The following is a 22,432-nucleotide window of genomic DNA, read 5'->3' as shown; positions in this document are numbered from 1 at the left end:
TATACAGATATGTGTACCTACCTACCTGTCTTTCAACCTATCTACAAAAGTAACAGTTGTCTCAGAATCTGTCAGGAAGGCAGGAGTAGAGAAAACATGGGAACAGAATTCTAGAGTCTCAGTTCTGATGTCAGCTCCAACTTACACAAGAGACTTTAATCTTTTTCTCCCACTGATAAAACTAGGTTAAGCATGATGATCAACAGGATTCCTTCTGGTGTAAAATATACAACGACTTATTCTACAACAATGCCATTCCCATTGCTACTAACTCAGAGTGATCAAAATGAAAAGATTTTTGTTATGTACATGTACTAACACACACACACCCACACTCACACCCACACGTCATTCTTACAGAACCAACCAACCACTTTCACAAAATCTTAAAAGAGAAAAAAGAGCAAGAGGAAGTCTGTGGTTAAATAATATAATTCCAACAACTCATAAAGTCCTAAGCCTGCTATGAAACAGTTGTTGCTTATTTTCTTTGTGTGTGTATGTGTGTGTGTGTGTGTGTGTGTGTGTATATATATATATATATATATATATATATATATATATATATATATATATATATATAATATTTTCCATTTCACAATGCTCACTTTTTAAAAGCACTATTTCATGTGAGGCATCTAATAAGAACGTCACTTTTCAGAAATCATGAGCCTATCAGAGAAACTGAATGGTATTTCATCAGTTGTCTCGACTGGCACATTACTTCTACTGAAGTGGCAGGAATAATGATGGGTATGATAATTTGAAATAAATGCATTAGGAGTCTGGCTGCAATGACACCTGTCTGATGGCATAACACTGTTTGAATTACTAAGATGTGAATGGTAGACACCATGGAATGAGTCCTGAGATGAATGATAGTGCCCTGCTCCCCCCAAGGTGGATGTGGAGCTATGGTAAGGCCCATCAGACATAAGACGTGTAGGAAGGCAAGTCTTTCTTCCCAGACTTCGGTGCATGTCTAATTTAGCAATGAGAGGCTTCCCGACGTTCACTTCCTGCTTCTCCTCCACAGTGTCTTCCAGTCCTGAGTACTGATAAGCCAAACATACTGTGAAGATTAGATGTTCCTGAAAAGGAAAAGAAACGAGGTTTACCATTTTATCAATGTTAAAAATATCAATCTTAAGATGTAATTCCCATACATAGAACAAAAAGCCATTCAGCCCTCTATCCCAGGTTCCAATTCTCAAGGCATCCTCTCCCTCTCCCCTAAATCAAAAAAGGCTGGCCATTAGCCATCTCCTTTTCCTTCCTTCAATACTGAACTGAACAAGATAATGGGCTAAACCTTTAAAAGATGACTTTAGCTAATACATAGTTATACGGCTATGAAAAAGTTAAAAACTCAACTTTTCTAAGGATATGACTTTATTAGAAAGTTTAACCATGTAGAGCTAGCTTCTCATTATCAAATCAACTAAAAATTTAAAAAAAGATTAAAGAGAAATTCCATACTAATTTGCTGTATATTCTGTGGAAAGTCATAGAACAAGGAAATGATGATTCAAAAATGCTAAGATATTTAAAAGTAGAATATGCTGTATTTTCCTAACTTCTCAAGAGTATGGATGATAAACACATATACTCTCACACAAAAGTCCTCAAGCCACTACCGGAGAAAGAATATAAGGACACTGAGAGGACCCACTGTAGATCAGTTATCTCAACTTCAATTTAATAACCAATAAAGCAGCATATGTATGGATTTTGCCAACAGACTTTTCAGTTTCAAATAATTTTTCATTAGTAGCTATAATTAGGAAAAGCAATAACCTTTAATTTTTGCAGTGAACTGAGTCTTGGATACAGGCAATGCTTGGGAAGATCCTTTGATACTAAATAGCTGCCAGTTTCTTCAGGAGTTCCTTTATTTGCATCTTTTGGATCAATATCTAGGTCCTGTGGGGGGGGCGGTGAATCAATGAATGTTATTGATGAAATCAATCAGTCACACACTGTCTATGGTAGAACATCTTGACAGGTATTGCTCTCATGAATTTGACATAAGTAGTGATTCCTTACCCAGGATTAAAGAAGCAATGAAAACCACATTCTATGATTACAATAGAATTGTAAATTCTGTACTAATATATTTAAAAAGTAAAGTTAGCTCTGAAAGGGTAGTGATAACTTTACTTCTCTTTGAAATACTTATTATCCTACTCAAGTTTCTTTTTCAGTAGAGAGAACCCCATTAGTAATTAGCTCCTGAATTCTTTCTCGTTATGATCATATGTTTAGAATATTTAAGAAGAATAAACGAATAAGCTAAAGTCAGCCTTTCCCTTTTTATTTTTTTAGAGTCAACCACTGGTGAAGGATACTGCCCTTCTGCTTTTCTGGAGGGACACCCCAGCAACACTGGGTGGCCTAATCTGAGCAGTGCTGCTATCACTGGAGGCCGGCTGAAACTAACTGAGCGATTCCGTACTAAATCATTTGCTGTCACATGAAGCAATGGGTTCCATGAAGTCTCTATAAATAATAAAAAAAATAAATAAAGCACATATTTTTGAGCTTACTTCTCAGTTTGTCATACCTATGTAGAAAGAGGGGTACTATTTATTAGATTCTTTTGATCAATAAAAAATAAATACTAGAAATAAATGTTTGGAAAGAATAGAATTAGATTTCTATTCTTCCAATATATGACCATAACTTTACAAGAAAGTTTTATGTGTTATAATAACACAATGGAAACAATAGATTTTTTTAAAAGAAAATCCCCCCACTCTATATATGTACGTGTATGTATAAATAAAATATTTTGTTCTTCTACATTTGACATCCTATTTAAGGTCTTAGAAAGGCATCCTTCCTGAGTGAACTTTAGACATTTTAAAATTAGACAAACTTAAGGTATTTTGGCAAAATGAATAAATATCATGATCAATGTTTCTAAACTACAAAGAAGTAACACTTATATAAATATATCTCCCTTATATTTACCATCAACTTTTAAGTTTTTAAAAGTTTAGAAGTTTTTTTTTTTTTTTTTTTTTTTTTGTGTGTGTGTGTGTGTGCGTGCTGAGTACTGAACCTAAGTCCTCCTCACATGTGCTAGGCAAGTGCTCTACCAACTGAGCTACATCTCCAGCTCAAAAGTTCAGTTCTTTAACATCACAATACCCCTTTTATTTTTCTTCCCAGAACTAGGATTTGAAATCAGGGGTACTCCACCACAGACACACATCCCAAGCCCTTTTTTTATTTTTTGAAACATTGTCTCATCTTCCTAAGCTGCCAAGGATGTTCTTGAACTTGTGATCATACTAGCCTCCTGCCTCAGCCTTTTGAATTGCTGGGATTATAGGTAAGTATCACCAAGCCCAGCTAATATCACTGATTTTAAATAAAAAATAAAAATAAAAAAGGAGAGACTTACAAGTGGGAAATCAGTAACATTTGCATCACACATTATTATCTCAGGTGGTTTGTGGACTATACTTGTATAGATTATCATGACTCTGGAAAACTCAGCTGCAAATCCTAATTGAATCTGAACACCACATTGAAATTTAAGACACATACTTTCTGGAAGTTCTGAAAAAGAACAATAAGGACAACTTACAAAGAGTGCTTGGTAAATTTTCTGATAAAATAGCTAGTATTCTGTATAGGATAAAATACAATTATAGACTTTTCTTTTGCTTAAAAAATGTTATATAACCAATATTATTTAAACACATATTTTTTCTGGCTAAACATATCAAATCTTTTATTATAATTCTTGCCCATCTGCATATATACTTTACTTAGTGGTAATCAAGAGTATATGCACAATGATAGATATATTTTCACTGATGTCTCAATCTTCATGACAATAATTTTTTCTGGTGCTGGAATGAAATCCAGGGTCTCATGAATGTTAGGCAATGCTCTACCAGTAAGCATTTTTCACTTTTATTTGAAGACAGGGTCTTGCTAAGTTGCCTATGCTGGCCTTAAACTTGGGATTCTCTTCCCTCGGCTGCTGGAATTACAGATGTGGGCCACTGCACTACCTTCTCTTACCATTTTATGCTATTAAGAAACCCCAAAAAACCAAAAAAGCTATCTACTTATTAAATTTGTTACAAATACCTTCTACCTGACTTTTTAGTCTTATTTTATAGACGGTTTTGTTTCCTATTGATCTTTACCACTGTAACTTTGTGTTGTTCAGACTTATTTACAGAAAAGATATTCAATTTTAATTACTACGCAATTATCTGGAATGCCAAGATAATATGTTTACAGCACTTTACCCTTTAATGTGCTCTAATATGTTAATTTGCTAAAACTATTATGAAAAGAAATATGCTTTATAGGCATTCAATAAATGTAATTATTTTTCAATTATTTCTAGCAAGAGATTCACAGAATAGATATTTGGAACTCAAGGGAAAAATCTAAAATCTTTATTAAAGTCAATAATTCAAACTTATTTCACTAAATCATAAAAGGTAAACTGCAAAATAATTGCCAAAATGTAATTTAGGCTACAGATAGGATTTTTATCTCACCTTTTCCCTTTTATAACCCCAAACCAATAAAGTGTCACAGAGAGAATGGCAGTAATATTCATGGGCCACGCATGTCTTTCAATCACAGCAATCCTATCTAGTAGGATTTCACTCTCATGTTATAGATAACACGTTTACCAGGTGGTAGAAACCAGGTCAGAACCCAGACCTGACTACACAGCTACACATTTCAGTAGTCACAGTATAAGACAAGCTAAAGACTACATACTACACAAATAAAAAAAAATAACTCATTTAAAAAACACAAAAATAAAACATACTCTGTTAAATTTTAGCAATGGTAAAAACAATGGGCTAAAATTTTTGAAATCTTTAACATTATATAAATTGGCATAATATCTATAATTTAAACATTTGAATTTGCCCACTAAGCCAAAAATTTTCACTATAAAATTGGGAGGAAATCTATTTAATCAGAATAAAAAAACCTTAACAATTTAAAGTAAGTTTATGGTAGAAAGATTTCACAAGAAATCTACCATACCATGAGCCTTGGCCCACTGTAGATTGCGCACTAGAGATTCTGCAGAATGATCTGTGCCCTGAATTCCTGAATTGGATTGGTGAGTGCTCTCTTCTCAGACAAACTGCTTTGAATCTCTAGAGCTTGTTTGCCTTTGGTAAGGTGACATTTACCCATATCTAAAAAAATAAGAAAGTAAGTAGTATTTTTAAAGCCAGCAATTCTTTTGTTATGTTTATAACATTTAGCCAAGAACTCTCTTATAAATCAGATTATATTCTCAAAATGATCCACTGACTAAAAAAGTGTTTACTGAGCACTTACTCAGACATAGATTAAGGTGCCAGTGATGTAGCAGTAAGCAAAAACAAAAATACTGGACCAGTTTCTAAGAGCTGAAAGTATGTTTCTAAAAAAGCAGTCATGATAATTTTATGTCTATATTGGCTTACACTATGACCCAGCAATTCTAAATCTTAAATTTATATCCCAAAGAAACTCTTGTAGGCACACCCTAGGAGACATATACAAGAATGTTACAGCAGCACTCTTTCCAGTAGGAAAATGCAGAAGTAACTCAAATGCCCATCAACAGGAGAGTAGGTGGAAAGAAAACTTAACATGTTTTAATAGTGGAATTTTTACACAGAAGTCACAATGAATGAACTATAGTTATGTAATAATACCAATCTTGGCAATATAATATTAATTGAAAAAACTTTTAGTCAAGTCCTGAGAGACTACATATTGTGTAATATCTCTCTATAAAGTTAAACACAACCTAAAACAAAAATATACTTAATTTTGGGGGACATATGAAAATTCTTTTTTGCCCCCTTTCTTGGTACTGAGGACTGAACCCAGGGGCACTTAACCACTGAACCACATTCCTTGTCCTTTTTATTTTTTATTTTGAGTCAGGGTCTCACTAAGTTGCTGAGGCTGGCCTTAAACTTTCGATCCTCCTGCCTCAGCCTCCTGAGCTGCTGGGATTACTGGCATGAACCACTATCCCTCGCAGAACATATAGAAACTCAATAAAACTATGTAAGAAAGAAACTGAGGGCTGGGATGTGGCTCAGTAGTAGAGATGTTTGCCTGGCATGCATGAGATCCTGGGTTCCATCCCTAGCACTACAAGAAAAATTCACACACCGCACCCCCCACCCCCCCCCCAAAAAAAGAAAAAAGAAACAAATTAAGAAATGATAAATGGTGGTATTTAGAAATGATTATTATCATGGAAGGTGGCAGGGAACAGATAGAGGAAACATAATTAGATGTAGATTTCTGTAAATGTCCTAGATTCCGGTTGTGCATCGGTTCACAATACATACCTCAGAAGTAAGTTTGTCACTACTACTAATTAAATAAGCTTTTTTGTTTTGTTTCTGTAGTGCTGGGATCAAATCTACATACTAGGCAAGTCCTCTACTACTAAGCTACATCCCCATCCTGTTTTATTCTATTTTTAGTCAGGATCTTGCAAAGTTGCCCAGGCTGTCCCCGAATTTGGGATTGTCCTGACTCAGTCTCCTAAGTCACTGGGATTATAGGCTTGTGCCATTGTGCCTGTCTAAATAAGTGTTTATTTCTAGCAGGTCTTGGAGTTTAAATATGAAGATCATTTTCAGATATCTGAAAGCCAAACTGATGAACTAGACTAGTGAGCATTCATTTTGCCATTTCAATCAATTGAATAGGCTGTACTGAATAGTACAAAAAATTATGTTCTGGAGCTACAACTATTACAGCGAGCAATTTATTTCACATTTTGCTTTACTTGTACATAGCTGAAATTGGCAATTTTAATTAAGGAGACATGGTAGATCTAAAAAAGATCAGCAAAAAGCAAAAAACTTTCCTGAGACGTTTATAAGAAATTAAAAAATAATCACATAACATACCAAGATGTCATTTGTTGTCATGGCAACTTGGTAAGTAATCCTATACGGGTAAGTGTGGAACTTTTTTTTTTTTAATACTTTAAAAAATAATTTTATTTAAACTGGAACAAGACAGGGATACCCTATTTCACCACTTCGATTTAACATAGTTCTTGAAACACTGGCCAGAGCAATTAGATGAAAGAAATTAAAGGGACACACATAGGAAAATAAGATCTCAAAATGGCACTATTGGCTGATGATATGATTCTATACCTGGAAGGCCCTAAAGTTCCACCAGAAAACTCCTAGAACTAGTAAATGAATTCAGCAAAGTAGCAGGATATAAAATCACACCCATAAATCAAAGGTGTTTCAGTATATCAGTGACAAATCCTCAGAAAAGGAAATGAGGAAAACCACCCCATTCTCAATAGGTTCAAACAACAACAACAACAACAACAACAAAACAAAAACAAAAACAAAAAAAAGACTTGGGAATCTTGGATAGGCAGAATTAATATTATCAAAATTCCAATGGCATTCCTCATAGAAATAGAAAAAGCAATCATGAAATTTATCTGGAAAAATAGAGACCCAGAATAGTAAAGCAAACCTTAGCAAGAAGAGTGAAGTAGGTGGCTTCACCTATACCACACCTTAAACTATGCTACAGAGCAATAGTAACAAAAACACATGGTATTGGCACCAAAATAGACTGGTAGACCAATGGTACAGAATAGAGGACACAGAGACTAACCCACAAAACTACAATATTATTTTATATTAGACAAAGGTGCCAAGAACATGCATTGGAGAAAAGAGCCTCTTCAACAAATGGTGCTGGGAAGTTGGAAATCCATATACAACAAAATGAAATTAAACTCCTATCTCTCACCATGCACAAAACTCAACTCAAAATGGATCAAGGACTTAGGAATACAACCAGAGACCCTGTGTCTAATAGAAGAAAAAGGAGTCTCTAATCTCCATCATGTGGGATTAGGCCCCAACTTCCTTAATAAGACTCCCGTGGCACACAAATTAAAATCAAGAATCAATAAATGGGATGGACTCAAACTAAAAAGCTTCTTATCAGCAAAAGAAACAGTCTGTGAGGTGAATAGAGAGCCTACATCTTGGGAGCAAATCTTTACCCCTCACACAGCAGATAGAGCACTAATCACTAGGATATATAAAGAACTCAAAAAGCTAAACACCAAAAAAACAAATAACCCAATCAATAAGTGGGCGAAGAACCTGAAGAGACACTTCTCAGAAGATGATGTACAATCAACAGACACATGAAAAAATGTTCATCAAAACTAGCAATAGAGAAATGCAAATCAAAAACACTCTAAGATTTCATCTCACTCCAGTCAGAATGGCAGCTATTATGCATACAAGCAACAATAAGTGTTGGTGAGGATGTGGGGTAAAAGGTACACTCATACAATGCTGGTGGAACTGCAAATCGGTTCAGTCAATATGGAAAGCAGTATGGAGCTTTCTTGGAAATTTAGGAATGGAACCACCATTCGACCCACCCAGCTATCCCTCTCATACTCAAAGGACTTAAAAACAGCATACTATAGGAACACAGCCATATCAATGTTTATAGTAACACAATAGTAATTCAATTCACAATAGCTAAACTGTGGAACCAACCTATATGGCCTTCAGTAGATGAATGGATAAAAAAAAATGTGGCATATATATACAATGGAATATTATTCAGCAATAAAAGAGAATAAAATCATGACATTTGCAGGTAAATGGATGGAGTTAGAGAAGATAATGCTAAGTGAAGTTAGTCAAACCCAAAAAAACAAATGCCAAATGTTTTCTTTGATATAAGGAGGATGATTCATAGTGGGACAGGGAGAGGGAGCATGGGAGGAATAGATGAACTCTAGATAGGACAGAGAGGTGGGAGGGGAAGGGAGGGGGCATGGGGTAATTAATGATGGTGAAATGTGATGATCATTATTATCCAAAGAACAGGTATGAAGACATGAATTGATGTGAATATACTATGTATACAACTAGAGAGATAAAAAATTGTGCTCTATATAATAAGAATTGTAATGCATTCTGCTGTCATATATAAAATTTTAAAAAATTAAAGTTAATACCTAAAAAAATAAACTTTTATTTATTGCCTAAAAATAACTTTATTCATTTGTTTTTATGTGGTGCTAAGGAACAAACCCAGTGTCTCATTTGTGCTAGGCGAACACTCTACCACTAAGCCACAACTCCAGTCTGGTGCTTTCTGCTGTTTTAAAATAGTTGAAATATTCACTCATTCATGATACTAGGGATTGAACCCAAGAATATTCTGCCTCTGAGCTACATCTCTAGCCCCTTTTGTCCAAGCTGGTTTGTGATCCTCCCTGCTTCAGCCTTCCAAATAGTACACCGAGCTTAAAATATACTTTAAAAATGAAATTAGACTAAAAACACTTTAGAGGCTCTGAAGCACCTTAATGGATCTCAGTATAAAAATAACTAATATAATCCAAATATTTTACTTTTTTGTTTGTTTGTTTGTTTTAAGCAGAAGAACCTTTTCTTCAATTGACACTTATAGGGAAGCCCTATGTGTAAATGAATTGAATTAAAAGCAGAACTTCTCTGGAAAAAAGCAGGAGGGTGGGGAGAAAACCCAAAGCCCTGGCAGGCTACATTAAGTAAGAGAGTGGTTAAGTCATGGGGTATAACTAAAATATCTACATTGACAAAAACATGAAAATAAATGTGACTGACAGTTGCTAGTGAAATAACTTACACTCAAACTGTTATCTCAGGAACATCCATGAAACTCATTTTTAGGGAGTGCTAGTTTGCACTAGCATTACCTTATTTTTGGTCTGGACCATAAAAGGACATTTCCACAACACTGTAATCTACTGATGTAACATATACTTATTCAGACCTGACATGAGCACAGACAGCAAGCACTGTACTAGAAGGCAGGGCAGGGGACAAGAGGATATAGAAGACACAACATTAGACCTCTAGGATCAAGCCTTTACAGCAGGCTTCAAAAATACTAAGCTCACCAATTAAAGAATGAACTTGGCTTTTTCTATGAGAGTGTCAAAATATCTGTAAGATTCTCTCTCTAATCCCAGAAGAGACTGTTCACTGGCCTTTTTCCCCCCTTTCTTCCAGGCAAGTACAGTGGGCAGCATCAAGGCACCAGGCACAAAAACAAGGTATAGTTCTGAGGATTACTTTATCACTGTGTCTGATGTCAGCCCTGTCAGCTAAGTGATACTGCACAAATGCCATGAAGCTAAGACTGCACGGAGAGAAGAAAGGAATTAAATAGCAGGAGCTCTGATGAACATTACATTTAAAAATTGTTTTATAAAATAAATGTCAATTCCAAATCCACAGGGTACTAGTAAGAATAAAATAATCACCAAACAGGGAAACCTGAGTAGGTTTATCTCCCACTCCTTTTTCTGAGTTGATTTCTTTCTTTAAATTTTACCTTCTGCAACTTCATCCAGTAACACAGTAATTTTTTTATCTTCTAATAATCTATCTTTTAAAAATTTCATGAAGATTCCATTTGCCAATCCAGAATGCTGGATTTCAAAAGCTTCTGCTCCTTGACACCTTGAAAACACCAAGAGAAAGAAGTGAAATAAACCAGGCACAGAAAGCCAAAAGCCACATTCTTATTTACATGTGGAGGCTAATCAAATCAAACACAGAGAAGCAGAAGGCAGAATGGTGATTCCTGGAGACTGGCAAGTAGGAGGAGTGGGAGTTGCTGGTCAAAGGACAAAATGCTATTAGACAGTAAATATCTTGAGGTGATGAATACGTTAATTTGTTTGATCCATCACTCCACTTTGTACTCCATAACATAAAACTATACTTTGTCAATGTCCACTGAATAAGAAATTAAAGAAAGAAGTTTTTAAAGAAGCAAATACTTGCTACCTGGAGTATCCATATACAGTGATGAGCTTCATTCTCTCTCCTCCTCCCCTACAATGACATCCCTAATTAAAGAGTTATCTTTAAGCAGGAACTAAATGCATTGGTGCTTAGTAATAAGATACCAAGACATTAGGTACTGATGTCAAGTATTTAAAACTTTGCACCAAGAACATCAAGGAGGCAAATTTATGTCTAGATATCTATGCATCTAGGCCTCTAATCTCCAATCAAAAGAAAACATCAAAGAATAAATAAAGGAATCTCAACATAAGCATAAAATTTTCTTACGTGGCATATCCAAACACAATATTGGCAGTGACTTTTAGTGCATCCAAGATTGGAATGGTGTCATCATAATCATTTCTATTTAAAAGGAAGAAAGGAGAGAAGGACAGATATGAAAAGTTGAACAGAATTCTTTAAAGAATATAAATAATATAATGAAAAATACAATATATTTTTAGTATAAATTATTTAAAATTACAGGTTCCAAATTGCTTCATCTAGTCAGCAATTTATTTACCAAAAATAATCTCAGGCTCCTAAACACACAAAAAGGCAAACAGTCACATCTTCTGTTAGCTTTAAAACTGGAGGTACATTTAAACTTGGGCATTGGGTTTGATTGGTAAATGCTGAGAAAGTGAAAAGCAGTAAATCCAATAATCATTGGTTCTGTTCCTTAGCAATGCAGTGGCAGGCAAATGGGATCCATACCTTTAAACATTTGCTTCAGCTATCCTTTCAATATTTGCAGATCCAGGGCTAACTGACGTGTCCCAACTCTAGAGGAATGGTTTTGTTTTAATTCCTGAAGGAATAACTGTAGTGACTGTCAGAAACATGTTCAGGCATTCTGGAGAGTTAACTCTTTGTAGTGTGATAACCATGCCTTTTAGTTCTTCACTTTTATTCTCTGACAAACAGGAATAGAATAAAAATAATTTGATATACATAGAGAAACAAGGAATTTTTTTCTAGTTTTCTTCTTTCAGTTTCAATTTATCATCAGAAATTCAAAAATTCAAATTGTTCTTGACTTCTTACAAGTTTGCCTTAGGTTTATCAAGGTGGATATTTAACAACAAAAGTAATTTAATAAACATTAAAATTTTACCTTTTCCTACACATATCCAACAAGAATACATTGAGTCCAGTTTCTTTTTCTTGCTTCAATTTCAGTATATTTTGTACACACAGGCAATTTTCAGACCTATATGGATTTGGAGCATCTACAGGGACCATAAAGCTGTTTTCAAAGTTTTCATAACCATGTCCTGCATAATATAATAACCCTTGAGAGAGGGGCATGGAGAAAAGAGATAGATGTTAACTCTAAGAAACACCCAATATAAATTCAGTCAATGTTAACTTCCATTTTAAATTATTGAGGCAACAGTCTTTACTTAAATTCTGCATTTAAGACATCAAGATGCAGTATGAAGTGTATTCTAATTCATACAAGAATATATTTATAATATGAATTGCAGTTTTATCTCAGGTTGTATAAAGAAAAGGGTGTAGGACTGTTTTCCTGGCTCATTTATCACAAAAGGTGAAGATTTCCTTCAGTGCACAGAAGTCTTAAATTCATCTGTTTATTCCTGGCACAAGGAAGGAGCTTAGGAAATATATAAAAGATGAACAGGCAAGCAATGTTCAACATCATGAGCCACTACGAAAATGCAAATCAAAACCACAATATCACTTCACACTTACTAGGTTATCTATAGTAAAAAGACAATAAAAAGTGCAAGTAAAGATGTAGGGAAGTCGAGATCCAATTACTTCTGGAGGGAATATAACATGATGTAAGAAGTTTAGAAAGTTTAACAATTCTTCAAAAAGGTAAACAAAAAATTACCATATGACCCAGCAATTCCACTCTTAGGTACATACCCAAGAGAACTGAAAACTTAAGTCCACTTAAAAATGTGTACCCAAATACTTACAGCAGCATTATTCATAATATCCAGAAAGTGAAATCAATCCAAATACCTACCTGCTGATGAACAGAAAGGAATAATGTAGTATATTCATATAATGAAATATTATTCAGCCCTAAAATAATAGAGTCTGATACAGGCTACAATATGGATGAAACTTAAAAATTTTACACTAAGTAAAAGAAGGCAGACATAAAAGACTATATATTAAATTTGCATTTATATGAAATGTCCAGAATAGGCAACTCCATAAAGATAGAAAAAGGTAGGGTATGGAGGGAAAAGTACTGACTACTAATGGGTTTCTTTTTGGGTTAAAGAAAGTAGAGAGTTGGTGATCACCAGTGCACAACTTTGGGGACAGTCTGACCCACTAAATTATACATTTTAAAAGTAAAATTGATACTAAGTATTCAAAATATGACTCTATTTCCCCATCAGTGACTTCGCTGCTTATTTTAAATCTTCATGACTTTTATTCATTGATTGCCCTATATTTTAACCCCTCCTCAAAGAGCATCTCAAGTTCAGACTCCTGGGCAAGTTATCATTTGCTTATATCTTTCTAACATACTGCAATCTCTCCCTGCTTTGAAAAGTGGTGGCAGTACATTTTAATAATCACTGACTTTGACTAACATTGTACAGTTGTACACACACTTCATTTTTTCTGATAGAAAATGATCATAGTGACATGTACTTTCATACAATCTAATTTTAATACATATAACACAATCTATAAATTACTCCTACCTACATAGATGAGAAAATTAAAAAGATTAAATGATTTGCTTAAAATCACACAACTGATAGGTGAATAGACTCCACAGACAGTGCTTTGTCCCATTATATTAAGGAACTATAATTTTCTTGGGAGAATAGATCTTGTTTTTTATTCTCTATATTGCTCTCAGCAGAAGCACATTTCTTATCTGGACTGTGGATATGCTAGGAATCCAGTAAGTACTTACTAAACTGCATTATATCAAACTGATCAAGACAGAATCAGATATAGAGCCCTTTTATAAAAGGTCTGATTTAAGTAAAAGTGGTGCTATTCTAACTATGGATATTAGAGAGCATCAAGCAGAAAGCCTGGGTGCTACCCACATCATATCATTGAACATGCATAGCTTTAGTAAGATTTGGTCTGGGAGAAGAAGCAAATCAGGGAGGGAAGAGAGGGAAGGTTTGTTTCCACTCATCTAGGAGAAAGCTAGGTATGGTTCTACTATGTTAGTCATATGCTCAGCCTTGTAACTGCTGAAATCAAGGTACTTAAACCAAAATAGGTCTTCTTCCCAAGAAGATTCATGAAAAGTATAAACATTTTCTATTACAGCCTGCAACCAAATTATATTAAGTGTTTTTATGTAAAGTAGTTGAGATTTATTTTAAAAATTTCATCTCCAGTAATAATAAACTAACCCATTACTCAAGGACAGAAGACAATATAGATGTCTATAAAATGTCAAAGAACCTAACATAGTCAGAGATATAATTCTGCACAATAGATCTTTAGGGTATTTATTTCTCTGGAATATGATTTTCAAGAATAAAATTTGCCAAAGCTATTTATTTCTGACCACAGAGGTGATATTCACTTCTCTAGAAAACTCTCCCTCCCAAGAGGATCTGCGCTCCACCTAGCACAGTGCTCTGATGAGGTCAACCCCACCTCTGGGAGACTCAAGAGAGCTTGCTATGCCAGGTCTGGCTCCAGGACAGCACTTCAGTTATGTGACCTCATATAATCCTCAGGACAAGGTATATAATATTATATTATCATTACCCCTTTACAGATGTGAAAACAGAAAATAATAAGTTTATAAGCTTACCTGAATTCAAACCACTAAGTGATAGAATCAGAATTTGAATGTAGGCCAGTTTATCACTGTGCTGTATTATACTGTCTCTATTATTTACTGCTGACTTTTTACTTAACATTATTCTCAGAAAATATAAAGTATAAAATGTTAGTATAACAGTTTCTCACCATTTTACTACTTTATGAACTCCTCTCCCCCCGCCTCCTTAGAAACCTAATGGAGGCCCAAAGCAGAATGCTGCCTAGTCTAAATCCTCAACCTAAAAATAAAGGTTGAATTAATTTCTTTAATAAATTTTCAGGAAGTCGTCATTGCTGCAATATTTTGAGCACTTCAAGGTGCCAGGCATGGAAGTAATTATTTGCTCTTACTTTTCCTTTACCAATACCATTAATTTATTACTAATCATTTTTTGATATCACTGTTGGCTTAGAAAAGGTAAACCACCTTAGTTACACTGCTTGTAAGCAGAAAAGCCAGAGCCTGGGCTAGCTTACTCTGAGGCCTCCTTCTTAACCACTGAGCTGCCATGAACTGAATGACAAACTCTTCCTCAGTGAACAAGGCTTCTGCCATCTTTTGACCAGACACTTTTATTTCTTCCCCACAAAAGCACAGATAAGCTGCAGCCAGTGATGAACATACTAAAGCATTTGGTGGATGGATAATAAGCCAAACAGCTACTTTTAACCTTAGCTATCTGTATAACTAAAAATCTTTATCTTACTTATCTTCAAGGACACCTAATATCATTCAATTATTTCTATTTTTAAGGCATTTGTAAACATAAGTTTCATATGTTTTGAATTACTTATTTTCTGTTCTACTGTAACTTATATTTTACAAGCCCATAAATAACATAAAAATAATAATGGCATATACTTGAGTCCCTATGTTTTTCTAACCTAAAGTTGTTCAAGCTGAAATCCCCATGACTCTACCTTCACCTCCTCTCCACCCCTCAGGTACTACCATCATCTGGGGATATCAATCAGAGTCAAAGTCACAGTACAAACAAAAATGAAAGGTTTATTTATGAAATGCCCTAAACCCTCAGGTCTTTAACACACATTTAATGTAGATGTGTCTGATGTTTTGGATAGTCATAATACTTCAAAATAAAATGCAGCCACCCTGTTAAGACATGAATCAGTGGGATTTAAAAATGTTCTAGCTTCCTTAAGCTACCATTTTGCCCTAACATGTCTCTTTACTCTGTACCCCAAGATGATGTTTTTATAGTGGGACCTCAAGTGAAATCTTTCCCCAGCTTTTTATATTTCTGGTTCTCTATTTAGCAGGGACAAGTAAAGGTTTTGATTTGATTAGCCAAATAAAAGGCTTAAAAAGCAAGGTGACACTGTCAATAAAAATAAGAATAGATACTCAAATACATACCTTTTCAGAGAATTCCTTCACTCTCAATAGTTTACCAATCCAGAAATCTAAATTTATCAATATTTTTTCTTATATCTCATTGCTTCTAAAGAAGTTTTGAAGACTTTTCCTGTTTAATCCATTTAGGTACCTTAAAAACTGGGATGGATACACTTAAGCAATCCACCTGAGTCTAAGATGAAAGTATAAGTCAGTAATAGGGCATCTTAGTACAGTATATTCTTTCCTATTTTCATAAGAAAAATGGATGGTTGCACCCATCAGTTATCATCCCATAATGCTCATTAGCAAAGTTATACTATTACAACATGAACATAATAGCTGAAGTTGCAAATAGTAGTTACCTTGTTAACTTCAGCTGTGCCACAGTGGTAATTCTCATTATTCATAAAATGAAAGTTATTTAAATAAGATTTTTTTCCTTTGGTACTTAACCACTGAGCCACATCCCCAGCCCTTTTTAATATTTTGTTTAGAGATAGCGTGTCACTAAGATGCTTAGGGCCTCACTAAGTTGCTGAGACTGGTTTTGAACTTGCAATCCTCCTACCTCAGCCTCCTGAGCCACTGGGATTACAGGTGTATGCCACCATGCCGGCCTAAATAAGATTTTAAGATTTTTCCTCATCTCTTATACTCAGTGTGCTAAATCTTGAAAGAAATGCTTTTTGTTCTATTAAAAATTCTACTTTGAGAATTATGAGCAATTCTGCCAACTTGCCTGATTAATCAATCTAATTATAAATAAAAAATCAAAATCCATAAATTATTAAAGTAAAATTACTTGAAACATATAAAAGTAAAATTGAAACCTTTTTTTTTAATTGATTGTATGCCTAAGGATAGCCCTGGAAGTGTTATTTTTTTGGCAGTCAAATGTTATTGCACAATGTCATAGTAAGCACAATTTTCAGAAATACAGTTCAGATGAGCTCAATGGCTGGCCTACTAATGTTTCAGGTTGTGCATATTAAAAGAAATAAATTGACAAATTACCACTGAAAACATATTCTGTTGCTTTAAAAATTCTTTATCAGACATGCAGTGTCTTAATATATTTAAGTAAAAGAATGGGAAAAACCATTAACATTTGAATCATATCTGTATAAGCTCTCTTCTTCCAATCTGTATAGGCTCTCTCTCTCAGTACTGGGGATTGACCAAGGGCACTTTACCACTGAGCTCCATCCCTAGCCCTTATTATTTTTTATTTTTAAAATCTGACACAGGGTCTTGCTATGTTGCCCAGGCTAGTCTTAAACTTGTGATCCTCCTGCCTCATCCCAAGTTGCTGAGTTTAGAGGTGGGCACCATCATGCCTGGCTATCTGGATTTTTAATTTCTAAACTGACTAGGCCAGGGGTATAGCACAATGGCAGAGCACTTGCCTAGCATATGTGAGGCTATGGGTTCAATCCCCAGCATCAAAAAAGAAAAAAAGAAAAAAAAATTATATACCTTGTTCACCAACATTTCCATATTAAAATCTGGTTCTCACTAAAAAAACTACAAAATACCACACAAAGATTAGGAAAAGGAAGGAAAAAACTCCCACAATGTATATTCTGGTACAACCTTTCATATTTATTATTTTACATATACAAAAGTATCTTTTCCTATTTGATCACCAAGCTTTACTCTATGGTAGCTCTCACAATCAATAAAAAATAAAATCACAAAAGACTGCTAATAAGTCTAATAAAAACAATATTGTTTTGATGAAATAAGAAACATAAAAGTAAAGACATTGAGCTAAAAAGTTATCAGTTATACATGGAATGAAGATCAAATTTCTCTTTTTTTATAAGAAAAATAAAACTCTTCAATAATGTATTTATCTTACCTTTACCCTAATTTTCAATTCTTAACTTGTACAATGAGAATAGTAGATAATTATAAAGAGATTATAAATATCTTACCATATACTCCTTTGTCTAGAAACAGTAAAAATTCATCCACGGCATTACGCATCTCATATTCAGTAAGATCCAATAATGAAACAACTTTGAAATCTAGCTGTCTTAGTTGGTCAATTCATACACATCCACCAAAGAAACTTTAAGTTTGGGATGCTCCCAGTAATTCACATTTCCTATCAAAAGAGCAACTTTGTCCTTTGCTGTAAAAAAAAGGGGGGGCATCGTAGGTTTAAAGGAGGATACACAAATTAAAACCTATGGAAATGTTATCATTTTAATGTACTTTTGCTTTAAGATTGTATCATTTCATTTCAAATAAGATTTTATCATAATCTAATTTCATTTTAGTACTATTGCTTTATGTAGGAAATCAACACATGAAGGTACTTAAGAGGCTATATGAACAAACAACTGAAATTAAGCTTACAAATACTTTTGAGAACCAGGTAAAGGACATTTGTTAGCTGCAAAGAAATACAATGGTAACTAACATTAAAATACACTTTTATGGGACACCCATAGCACAACAGTTAATAACTAGAATCAACAAATGGGACTTACTCAAACTAAAAAGTTTTTTCTCAGCAAAAGAAACAATAAGAGAGGTAAATAGGGAGCCTACATCCTGGGAACTAATCTTTACTCCTCACACTTCAGACAGAGCCCTAATATCCAGAATATACAAAGAACTCAAAAAATTAGACAATAAGATAACAAATAACCCAATCAACAAATGGGCCAGGACCTGAACAATCACTTCTCAGAGGAGGACATACAATCAATCAACAAGTACATGAAAAAATGCTCACCATCTCTAGCAGTCAGAGAAATGCAAATCAAAACCACCCTAAGATACCATCTCAGTCCAGTAAGAATGGCAGCCATTATGAAGTCAAACAACAACAAGTGCTGGTGAGGATGTGGGGAAAAGGGTACACTCATACATTGCTGGTGGGACTGCAAATTGGTACTGCCAATTTGGAAAGCAGTATGGAGATTCCTTGGAAAGCTGGGTATGGAACCAACATTTGACCCAGCTATTCCCCTTCTTGGACTATTCCCCAAAGACCTTAAAAGAGTGTACTATAGGGATACAGCTACATCGATGTTCATAGCAGCACAATTCACAAGAGCTAGACTGTGAAACCAACCTAGATGCCCTTCAATAGATGAATGGATAAAAAAAATGTGGCATTCATACACAATGGCGTATTACTCAGCACTAAAAAATGACAAAATCATGGAATTTGCAGGGAAATGGATGGCATTAGAGCAGATAATGCTAAGTGAAGCTAGCCAATCCCTAAAAAACAAATGCCAAATGTTTTCTTTGATATAAGGAGGGCAACTAAGAACAGAGCAGGGAGGAAGAGCAAGAGAAGAAGATTACCATTAAATAGGGACAAGAGGTGGGAGGGAAAGGGAGAGAGAAGGGAAATTGCATGGAAATGGAAGGAAACCCCCATTGTTATACAAAATTACATATAAGAGGAAGTGAGGGGAAAGGGAAAATTAAAAAAAAAACAAGAGAGAGAAATGAATTACAGTAGATGGGGTAGAGAGAGAAGATGGGAGGGGAGGGGAGGGGATGGGGGATAGTAGAGGATAGGAAAGGCAGCAGAATACAACAGACACACTAGTATGGCAGTATGTAAAAATGTGGATGTGTAACCGATGTGATTCTGCAATCTGTATACGGGGTAAAAATGGGAGTTCATAATCCACTTGAATCAAATGTATGAAATATGATATGTCAAGAGCTTTGCAATGTTTTGAACAACTAACAATAATTTTTTAAAAAGGCCAGGTTCTGATGTGGGATTACTATGTCCAGCAGCTCTAAACATTCTTGCTTTCCATAAATCTTTGTGCTGCCCATTGCCATTCCTGTGAGTCCTCTTGAGGGCAAGATGGCTCCTGTGGGCCCACCACGCAGAAATTTGAACTGGTGGAGTCAGCCCCGCTGCAGACAAGACCCTGCCCACCCATCTTCCCATCCCCTTGTAGTTGAAGGATGTTACACTCTGGTTGTGTTTCCCATTGCCTCTCCTTGCTCTGTCACTATTAATTAGAAGGTTATCCCTCTCTGCCTGGGAAGGGTTTGGAGGAGAATCAGCTGCTCTCCAAGCTGTCAGGTTCCTGGTCAAACTGAGGGGAACTTAGAGGCTTTTCAGAGCAGTTAGAAGATTCAGAGAGGCTCGCTGTTCTTCCTGAAGTAGCATCCCTCTCTGCTTCCCCTCCTGCTTTGTCTTTCTGTCGCTCATCACTAGCTGAGGCCACAGCACATGCCTGTGTGCCCATGGACAGCACCCTCAGGGATGGGATTCGGCGCTGCTCATTGTTGCATCCCTGGCATAGAAAGGAGCATAATACTCAGTGTGTGTTCAATGAGTGCTTGTTGGATGATCAGAGACAAAGGGAGTCTGACTCCTCCCAATAAGAGCGAGATCACTGGTCTGGGGTGGAGGAGAAGGGAAACTCTAAGTGGCCTAACCTTCCAGTTTCTTGGAGGATTGTTGCTGGGGAGGCAGCAAGAGCCAAGGGAGGGCCTGGCTGCATGGTGTCCTGCGAGATGGGACACCAGGCCCCTGGTTCAAAAGGCAGGGAGCCAGAAGACCTGAGGTCACCTGGGTCAGGGTGATGGCCATCTCCTAGCAGTGACCTCAGTAGACGAGTAGCACAAGGACAGTGTTGCCATACCCTGTGTGATTCCTGTAGTCTGCAGTATGGGACTCAAAATGGCCCTCAGGCAGAGCTGCAGCAGTCCTCACACCTGAGAGCAGGGCTGGGTTTTATTCCAGTGACTTCTGTGTGATGTACTGTGCACATGTGCCTATACTACTTCTGTGAGTGACAAGAGTGATCAGAGGAACAGGACTATGTGGTTATATGTGTTTCACCATATGTGTAAAGCAAATTAAGACATTTGGACTAGTGGTTCCTTTGGAGGCTGGGTAGAGATATCCAAAGGTATTTCAAATATAGCAGAAACATGTTACTTGTTTGGCATTTGGTGGCTTTTCTCCCCACTCCATAGGCCCTACCAGCTTCCTAGTATCATCTATGTAAGTTCCAGTCACACTGGCCCGGCCTTCCCCTAAGCCAATTTATACTCCAATAAGGGCATTCTTCACTATGACTCATTAAATTGGAAGCTTATCTACACAGTAAAAAACAGTTAGGCCAGAACCTCTTTTTGTAAACTTTTCTTCACAATTACCTTCACTGTTTGCTAGATGGATTTGGAATTAATTAACCCTCATTGCTTTAGAATTCATGTTAAAATTCACATTTTTATGATCACAGCAATTAGCTTCAATTAGTAAGATGGCATTAAAGTTTGAATCACATCTGGGTGTCCACAATGGCTTTGGCCAACCATCTTTTGGTTAATACAATTTTCTCCTCTTTTTTAATGTGGAATATCACAGAAGAGAAACACTGGGCAATCAGACTCCTGCCAAGCTGTCTGAAAGAAGGAATTCTCATATATGCTTTTGAATACCATCATTTTTACTATTGTCATCCACTTAGCAAACTGCTCCTATAGTCTACCTACTGCAGAAAAGTCCTAGTCAACCAGGTAGCAACTACACCATTTATCATCTGGTGGGAGGTTGCAGGCCAGCCTTGTTTTGCATATTCCCAGAGGATGCAAAGTGCACTACCAGGGTCCAAAAGAGGCCCCCCCCCTTGCATCTCCACAGTGATTCATTCTGAATGCCCAACATGGAGGCCTGAAAAAGGCCCAGCTATTGGTGTTAAGTTTTAACTATGAAGGCTACAGGCTAATTTTTTTTTCTTTTTGACAAACTGTCTTTCAAAACTATTCATTAATTTATACACACAGTACAAAATCCACAAGGTATCCAGCATAATAGTATATAGTGACAAATATATGTCCCTCCCACCCCAGCCACCCAGTTATTCCATCCCCTTCACCAGAGGCAAGCCCACTTATCCATGAGTTTATTTTAGTTCCAAAAGAAGTTACAGAACTCTGGCCTAAAATGGCATTAGGAAAGCTGTTCCACATTGTGGACAGAGACAAGGGCCTCCAGTGGGTTGAACTCTGCTCAAAGCGAGACGTCACTGCTTCCCGCTGAAGAGCCTGGATAAGAGCAGGGTTTATCTCACAGGGTGGCTGAGATAATGAACTGAGTTAACCCAAGCAGAGGGTTTAGCACAGTCCCTGGCACACATTTCCACTCAGAATGTGTCAGCTCTGATCAGCCACTGGGCAACGGAGTCTGGCAGAGGAAGGTTGGGGAGGAGGGGGCACACTGAACACTGGGGGAAGCCCTAAGCCCTTGTTACCCAAAGCGTAGTCTCTGGAAATCCCTGGAGTTTGTTAGAAACTCAGGATCTCAGGCTTCCCACCACCGAGTCCTATTGAGTCAAAATCTTCACTGTGGCAAGCTCCCAGGAGGACAGGCATCTGATCCCCCAAAACCTGAGGGGCCGGGGCTGTAGATCTCTGC

Source organism: Callospermophilus lateralis, unplaced genomic scaffold (assembly GCF_048772815.1).
Source record: "Callospermophilus lateralis isolate mCalLat2 unplaced genomic scaffold, mCalLat2.hap1 Scaffold_153, whole genome shotgun sequence".
In the NCBI taxonomy this organism is placed as follows: domain Eukaryota; kingdom Metazoa; phylum Chordata; class Mammalia; order Rodentia; family Sciuridae; genus Callospermophilus; species Callospermophilus lateralis.
Note: the sequence above shows the minus strand (reverse complement) of the source record.